Source organism: Mesocricetus auratus, unplaced genomic scaffold (assembly GCF_017639785.1).
Source record: "Mesocricetus auratus isolate SY011 unplaced genomic scaffold, BCM_Maur_2.0 Super-Scaffold_100676, whole genome shotgun sequence".
Classification (NCBI taxonomy): domain Eukaryota; kingdom Metazoa; phylum Chordata; class Mammalia; order Rodentia; family Cricetidae; genus Mesocricetus; species Mesocricetus auratus.
Genome location: NW_024429266.1, coordinates 121,808,264 through 121,817,156, shown reverse-complemented (window position 1 = coordinate 121,817,156; position 8,893 = coordinate 121,808,264).

Here is an 8,893-nt window from a genome sequence, read left to right as displayed (position 1 = left end):
AACCTATAGAGCAACCAAAAGCTCTACCCTTAAAATGGCTAACAGATGAACCTGTCTGGGTAGGTCAAAGGCCTATGACCTCTGAGGAATTAGAGGCTTTAGAGAAGTTAGTTCAGGAACAGCTAGATGCTGAACATATTGAGGAATCAACTAGTGCATGGAATTCACCTGTTTTTGTTATCAAAAAGAAATCTGGGAAACAGAGATTGGTTACTGATCTTAGAGTCATCAACAAGGTAATTCAGCCTATGGACTTTCTACAACCTGGGATGCCACTACCTTCTCTAATACCTAAGGATTGGTCAATTATAATTATAGATTTAAAAGATTTCTTCTTCATTGTACCATTACAAGAAAAAGTGAAAGAAAAGTATGCCTTCACAGTGAAGGACCCCAATAGGGATACTTTCACGGAAGTGAGACCCGTACCCAAGGAACAGCGAGACCACGAACTTGGATGCAACAGCAAGAGGCTTTATTGGTGACATACGGGTACCCGGGCGTCTCAGTCTCGGGGAACTGAGCGCCCCGAGCTGGGGACTCAGGGGTTCTTTTATAGCAAAAAGCGCGGTACAGAAGCGAGAAGCCTAGTAACAGGACCCTGATTGGGCAATTTAAATGAGGCTAGGGCTCAGAGCGCGGGCAATTGAGGTTTTTCTTGGAACTCAAGTCTTGGCTTTGGCCCTATCTGAGGAACAATTAGTCTCTGTGTTTGCTCAATCCTGCTGAGCTGGCTGTCCGGCCACCTGCAGATACCCGGCAGCCTGTGTCCTTGGGACTGAGCTCCCTTCTGATAGGCAATGACTATGTAGCTGTGGGGGAACGGAATTCTCCATAAGCCTCAGCTGCCTGTTTAAACTGGGCCAGGGTCTTTCAACAGTACCTACCTAAAATAATTCTCAACCAGTACAAAGATTTCAGTGGAAGGTTTTGCCACAAGGTATGTTAAATAGCTCGACTTTATGTCAGTATTTTGTGCATAAACCTCTGGAAATAATTGTAAACAATTTCCACAATCGTGAATATATCATTATATGGACAACATATTACTGTCTGATTCAAATAAAGGTACTTTGGAAAAGGTGTTTAATGCAGTAAGGAAACTTTGCCTCACTGGGGACTACAAATTGCCCCAGAAAAAAATACAAAGAGGAGTGTCGCACCTGCTGTGTGGCCTGCATCCGAGAATGTAGCGAGGTGGTCAGGATAGATGACACAGAGACCGGTCGGTTGCTTTAAGAAAACTTTATGTTTCCCAAGTCAGCTTAGGAGGAGACCCCAGTCCGCTTAGGAGAGCTCTCAGGAGAAGTCCCTCTAAGAAAAAGGAGCTTCCCTTTTTTAAGGACTTCTGCCATTCATCTACATACCATTCTTTCCTCCTGGCTGGTGGTTTAATCTCCGGCCCCAGAATCGGGGAGACACCACAGGGAAACAGGAAGAGGCATCTAGCCGTAGGGGGGTGTGAAAGGCATGGTATTTCAGTGAGCAAGCCCTTATCTGAGCCCTATCAAGAGCTTTAAAGCACGGAATTGTTTTCAGTAAACATTAACAGATGCCTGCTCCCAGGCCAAAGGGGAAGTGGGTTTCTGTTCAAGGTCTGGTGTCCCCACAATTCACCCCTTTTTATTTTTAAATGAGGCACTCCTGTCTTAGGTCAAGTAGGGTCACCCTCCCTGGCCCGTCTTTGGGGGACCTTGAACCCCTGTTAGGTAGGAGTGGGTCTTCCCCACAGGTTGCCCGTCTTTGAAGTAGCCCCACCCTTAAAATCATTTGTATCCTGAACATAACACCAGTAGCACAGGCAGTAAGATCAACAATTAATAAATGGGACCTACTGAAACTGAGAAGCTTCTGTAAGGCAAAGGACACAGTCAGCAAGACAAAAAGGCAGCCCACAGAATGGGAAAAAATATTCACTAATCCCACATCTGACAGAGGGTTGATCTCCAAAATTTACAAAGAACTCAAGAAGCAAGTCTCCAAAACACCAAAGGACCCTATTAAAAAGTGGGCTGCAGAACTAAATAGAGAGTTTTCAATAGAGGAGTCTAAAATGGCTGAGAGGCACTTGAGAAAGTGCTCAACATCCTTAGCCATCCGGGAAATGCAAATCAAAACAACTCTCAGATACCATCTCACCCCTGTCAGAATGGCTAAAATCAAAAACACCAATGACAATTTATGCTGGAGAGGATGTGGTGAAAGGGGGACACTCCTCCATTGCTGGTGGGAGTGCCAACTGGTTCAGCCACTTTGGAAATCAGTGTGGAGATTCCTCAGAAAAATGGGAATAAACCTACCACAAGACCCAGCAACTCCACTCTTAGGCATATATCCAAAAGATGCCCATTCATACAACAAAGAGGTCTGTTCCACTATGTTCATAGCAGCTTTATTTGTAATTGCCAGAACGTGGAAGCAACCTAGATGTCCCTCACCCGAAGAGTGGATAGAGAAAATGTGGTACATCTACACAATGGAGTACTATTCAGCAGAAAAAAATAATGGAATCATGAGATTCGCAGGCAAATGGATGACACTAGAAGAAACCATCCTGAGTGAGGTAACCCAGTCACAAAAGAGAAACATGGCATGTACTCTCTCATATATGGATTTTAGACATAGATCTGGGGAGTGCCAGCCTACAATCCTATGGCCAGAGTGTCTGGGAAACAGAAACTTTATTTAGTGGCTGATCGAAGAAGAGGCAGACTCCCTTGGTTAAGTACTGAGCTGAACTCAAGAAAGCCAGTAACAGAGAGGGAGGACTGATGATCAAAGGGATTAAGACTGGGCTGGTTTAACCCCCAGAAACAGCTGACCAGACAAAGGTTAACTCTTGAATCCCAGGCATTAGCCTGGGAAGCCAGCATGGGACTGATCAAGACCCCCTGAATCTGGGTGTCAGTGAAGAGGCCTAGGGAATCTATTGAGCCTTGGGCAGCAGATCAGTACCCATCCCAAGTATACACACGGACTTTGGACTCCAATAGAACAATGTGAGGTGCACTCTCACCCAGAACTCTTGGGAAAGGGTCTAGGCCCTGCCCTATATGAAATGACACACTATGGACACCCCCATGGAGGGCCTCACCCTCCCTGAAGAAATGAGAGGATAACGGGGGGGGGGAGGGAAGGGCACGGGAGGAAGGGAGGGAATGGGAGAGGGACCTGGAACTGACTTGTGAAGCAACCTTGATTCTTATCTAAATTTAAACTGGAAAATAAAATTAAAAAAAATCATTTGTAATAAGGCTTTATGGCTATCCGGATTGCCATGGGCTAAGGCACTTTTGAACTCAGCATGAAGCCAGAGCGCCTACTGCCACTGTTACCATTCCTAGGACCCCCACTGACATAGCGCCTCTCTGTCACCTGCCCATCCCCCTGATCTGGGCCTTAGCATTCTACCACCAGCCTTTCTTTGCTACAAGGGTGATTTGTAGTTACAATTTGACGGTCAAAACAGTGATAAAGTTTACAATCATTTTAAGATCTACTTAGGAAAGCATTAGAGAGTGCACTTGCACAGATACATTAGGTACAATCATTGATGTTACACATGTAGTATTATAAAAAATATGAACAAGAGGCTTGTTGCACTATTTACAGAGTACCAATTTGTTCCTGTGGTGATGTAGTCTGTAGATTTAATGTCAGTAGTATCAGCCGAACATGCAACCCGAGTCAAAGTCTTTTTGTCGCACCAGGACAAACCACATTTCTCCAGAAGAACACACTGATTCCAGAAACAGGAACTACCAAGTCTGATATTTCAAGTGACCATGTCCTGTTCAAATACTGAAAAGAGGCTTTTGCCACTCATCACAGTCCATACCAATGTCCAAATGTTTTAAATGGGTCTTTTTCCCCCAAAGGGAAAAGCTGGCAAAATGAATTTTGTTGTTTTAAGGTGTATCAAAGGCTAGCTACTAATCTTCCAGTTTTGTTGGCTTTGGGATGAAAACTCACGGGTCCAGGAGGTTGATGTAGCAAGCCTGATGAGACACCGGAAATCTCGAACTGACTGTTTTATTTCTTTCTCGGGCTGTAGATTTGATGACATCAAGGGTCAGGAACACTGATTTAGGAGATCTCGAACTGGCTTGAGCAGGCTCCCATGGTCTCAGGTCCAGTTTTCTCTGCTCCATGCATCTCACCAAATGTTGTGACAGCTACTGAAGCTTTATTCTTTTCCTGTAAGAAAACACAAACATGCCCTCGACCCCAAATTAGGGTCTTCTCTACTGTCTAGTGTATGGATGTTTCCATTTGGCCTGAGTAATAGTTATTTAACTTTCATTATGTCAGAATCTGTCTGAAGCAGATTCCTCACTGGCATTTATATCTTATAAATATTTAAATGAGGAGTGGATTATTTAATGAATCATGTGGAGACTGGGGACATTACTCCCTCTTATTTTTAAATTTTGTTTGAACTGTTGAAGTTGGACCATAACAGTAGAAGGATTTGTCTACCCTCCTTAGGCAACTATCTAGGTGAATTGGGGTCACTATTTAAAGTATTAGTAGATGTCCTTTAAAAGGGACATAACCATTAAGTACCTTTGAGAATCATTTAAGGATTGTAAACTATACTATGTCCCAAATAGTCCTTTTTTTTTTTTTTTTTAACCTGTAGCTCTCACTAGTTGACAAGGCCTCATTTGCATCTGAGCTGACAAGGCCTAATTTGCATCTACACAGACACCTTTGGCGGTGGGGGCCTGCCAAAGCGGCAGGACAGTTCCCTGAAAAAACCTCTTTTGGCTATATCTAAATCGATTTAGGTAGTTTTTAACTGTTTGAAGGGATTTAAGTATCCCTTTAATCATATCCAAGGCAGGTAGAACAGTTGCTTTTGTCAACATTCACGCATTTACATTTCACACTTCATACATACTGACGTGGCCACGTCCATACACACAGACCATGCATACATATCTCTCCTTGCCTAGGTTATGATTAGTTTGTTGAACTGAAACTTCTTTAACAGAACAACTCCAGTCAATCTTTTAATTAAAACTAAAGGTTGAAAAAGTCCTGTATGTCCCTCGTCATTTCTTCATTAGAGAAGTTTTGAGCCACACTTAGGGGCTACAGCCATATCCACTCATTGTAATTCTGTAGATGCAAAGTGGAAAGGCCAGGCTTTTGCCAAAAGTTTTTAGAGATGACTCACAAAATTCAATAACCTACCCCATATAAATGTAACCAAACATTTTTATTTATATACCTTTGCCTTTTTCTTTACTGAATGCTAATACCTCATTTATTAACTGTTACCAATTTTTTTAATTTACCCATCTTTAATCTATCCTCCCATTGAGGATGATCCTCCAATCCACCCTCCAACTGAGGGCAACTTCTTATTTTAGGTTCCCTTTTTTTTTTTACCTTTGTTAGGTGAGGGCCTAGACATTTAATCTGGTACCCCTAGCTTGGTACCCCCTTTTTAATACATCCTTATAGCCTTACTTGTTGGCCAGTCTTTTAAATGTCTTAGTTTTTCTTTTAATTTTCTCGAGCCTTGCAAGGAGTCGTAGGGAGGAGGAGCAACTGAGCAATCCGCTCTCCTGCTGGGATGGAGACAACCCCACTTGCCACTGATGTCATTATTTTAATCTCTCCTTTGTTATTCTGGTCTATAACCCCAGGGTGTACCTGGATGCCTCGAAGGATAGTACAACTGTGCCTGGGGGCAATGGCCCATGCACCCCAGTAGGGAGGGCCTGGATCCCCATTTCCGGTGTTAAGATTGCCCGGGCAGAGGGCAATTATCAGAGTAGAAAAGCATGATTTAAAACACCTGAAAATGGCCTTAAAAGGTGACAATTCCTGTTTAGCTGAGGCTAATAAGGAGTCCACTGTTGTACAGCTCTTGAGCCAGCTGGGCCATCGCTTCTGTCTGAGGTTCTTTTTCATTTGTGCCGTACAGAATTTCTTTCATGGCAACCAAATTTTTGGAAACTTCTTCTGTAGCCTTTTCTGCTTTTTTGTCAGAAATGTCCTGCTTTTCCAAAACAGCCATGCTCTCCTTCAAGTTCTTCACAATATCTGCTGGAGATTTGTGAGAGTTGCCGAACGGGAACGGCATGACGGCAGCACCAGAGGCTAAACAGGAATTAGAATGGGTAGAAAAGAGAATATTAGAAGAACATGTGGACCGTGTGGATCCAAAGCTGGACTGTATTCTGGTTATTTTACCATCTAAAGAATACACCTCAAGAATTTTAATGCAGAGGGAATACATCATACTAGAATGGCTATTTCTGCCTCATAAACAAAATAAAAAACTGAAAACTTATATAGAAAAGATCTCGGATTTGATATTAAAAGGTAAATTAAGGCTTCGTCAAATGATTGGAAGGGACCCATTATTTGTACCTTTGACTAATGAGGAAATTTCCTCCTTATGGAAGGATAATGAGTATTGGCAAATGGCTTGCAGTAACTTTTTTGGAACTGTTAGTAACAACTTTCCCAGGATAGAGAGAATCAAATTCATAAAGAAAACAATTTGGATTCTTCCACATATTGTGAGAAAAACACCTATTTCTGGAGTTGTTACCTTCTACACAGATGCAAACAAATCAGGTAAGGCAGGGTATAAATAAGGAAATAGAAGTAAAGTAGTTCAAAGCCCTTACAATTCTGTACAAAAGACAGAGTTGTATGCCATTCTTATGGTACTTAAAGACTTTACAGTATGCAGAGAGAGTATCTTGCACATTGAGACTGCAGAATTTGTTCATGATGGCACAGAATTAACCTCATTGTTTTTACAATTACAGGAAACCATCAGAAACAGAACTCATCCTATGTATATAATACACATCAGATCCCATACGGGTCTGCCAGGTCCTCTGGTGCAAGGCTATGATGAGATCGATCATTTATTAATAGGAAGTATGTTGAAAGCTTCAGAATTCAATAAGAGCAGGGCGGTGGTGGCGCACGCCTTTAATCCCAGCACTCGGGAGGCAGAGGCAGGCGGATCTCTGTGAGTTCGAGGCCGGGCTGGACCGACAGCCTCCAAAACAATACAGAGAAACCCTGTCTCGTAAAAACAAAAACAAAAACAAAACAAAACAAAACAAAAAAAAAAAAACACCAGAATTCCATAAGAAACACCATGTTAACAGCAAAGGTTTAACGAAGGACTTTTCTATCACCTGGCAGCAAGCCAAGGAAATAGTAAGAAATTGCCCCACTTGCTCATTCTACAATCAAACTGTTACCAGCAGGTTGTAATGCCAAAGTATTCGCTGGAATACAATTTGGCAGATGGATGTTCTTCGCTTTCCAGAATTTGGCAGTTTGAACTATGTACACCATATCATAGACATGTTCTCAGGCTTCCAATGGGCTACTTCCCTCAGCTCTGAAAAAGCTGATTCTGTTATTACACATCTCTTAGAGGTGATGGCTGTTATGGGTATACCTGCACAAATAAAAACTGACAATGCTCCAGCATATGTCTCCAGTAAATTCGAACAGTTTTTCAAATATTATAATATAAAACTTGTTACTGGTATAGCTTAAAATCCCACAAGACAAGCAGAGGTTGAAAGATCTAACCAAGCCTTAAAAGAGATGCTTCATAAACAGCCAGGGGGAACGAAGACCCCCAAATACAGGTTACATAATGCTTTACTAACATTGAATTTTCTTAATGCTAATAAAAAAGGACAAGCTGCTGCAGAAAGACACTGGACTACAGAGAAAACTTCTGAACTGAACCAACCAGTGTATTTTAAGGATGTTATGACCTCAGTCTGGATACCAGAATATGTGTTACCTTGGGGAAGGGGTTTTGCCTTTGTTTCCACAGAAGAAGAAACACTTTGGATTCCATCAAAATTAATCAATATTCGACCCAAACAGCAGACACCTTAGGAGGAGGAAAGATAACAGCTCATCTACAAGGTCATATTCTACCATGGGTAAGGTGACCTCATAAAAGGAAAGAGAAGTGTTTTGCTTTTTGTCTTCACAGGAAAACTCAACAAAAAAATACTGGATGTACGGATACCTGAAGAAGAATGGATAGCTACCCTGAGGACCATCAAACAAACAATATCTCACTGTGTGGTATCAAAGTCTAAATCTCTCTATATTGTTTTTTATAATACCCATTTCTCTTTGTTTCTTAATATTGCTTTAGTCACCATTCATTTAACTGAATGGATTGGCTCTCCTACTCTTAATTCAAGCATATTATTTAAATAAAATTCAGAATTTCTGTATTATATCAAAGAGCTATTGATATAAGACAGAAGGAAACAAAATTAGGGACTGTCATCTCTGGATTTCTTTTTCTGAAAAGTCTAATCTCCTTCATGTTTAACATCTTCCCTATTGTTGTCTTTTCCAGTATGCATACATATAAAAGTTAAACATTTCTTTGTTAACATTAATGTTTGAGTTTTCCAGAGAACAAGGGATTTCCTGACAGCAATCTTCAACTGCTTCAGAAAGAGAATGGGGCTCCACTTCATCGACTCTACCTGATTCAACTGGATACATCTGAACTGCCCCACATCATCAACTCCACCTGACAAGCACCATCCTGAAATCAGCTTGGAACTACAACACTCAACACAACTCCAGACCAAGGAACTGATAAAGTGCACCTTCTACAATCTGGCCAGAGCTTCAGAACTCTGGTCAAGAACTTCAATCAAGCATCTCCTGCCAAACAGAGACTATCTAATCTACTTAAGATTTTGTTACACTAACATTTTTCTTTTTACAGGCATCCATGAGATTGTCATCGTCCCATCCCAGCAGGAAGTCATTTTGAGAATTCCACACCCCCTCTCCCTACTATTGATATTGTAGGATGGTTACACCTGTTAGTGTTAGTTTTCAATTATTTTAGGGTTGGGAT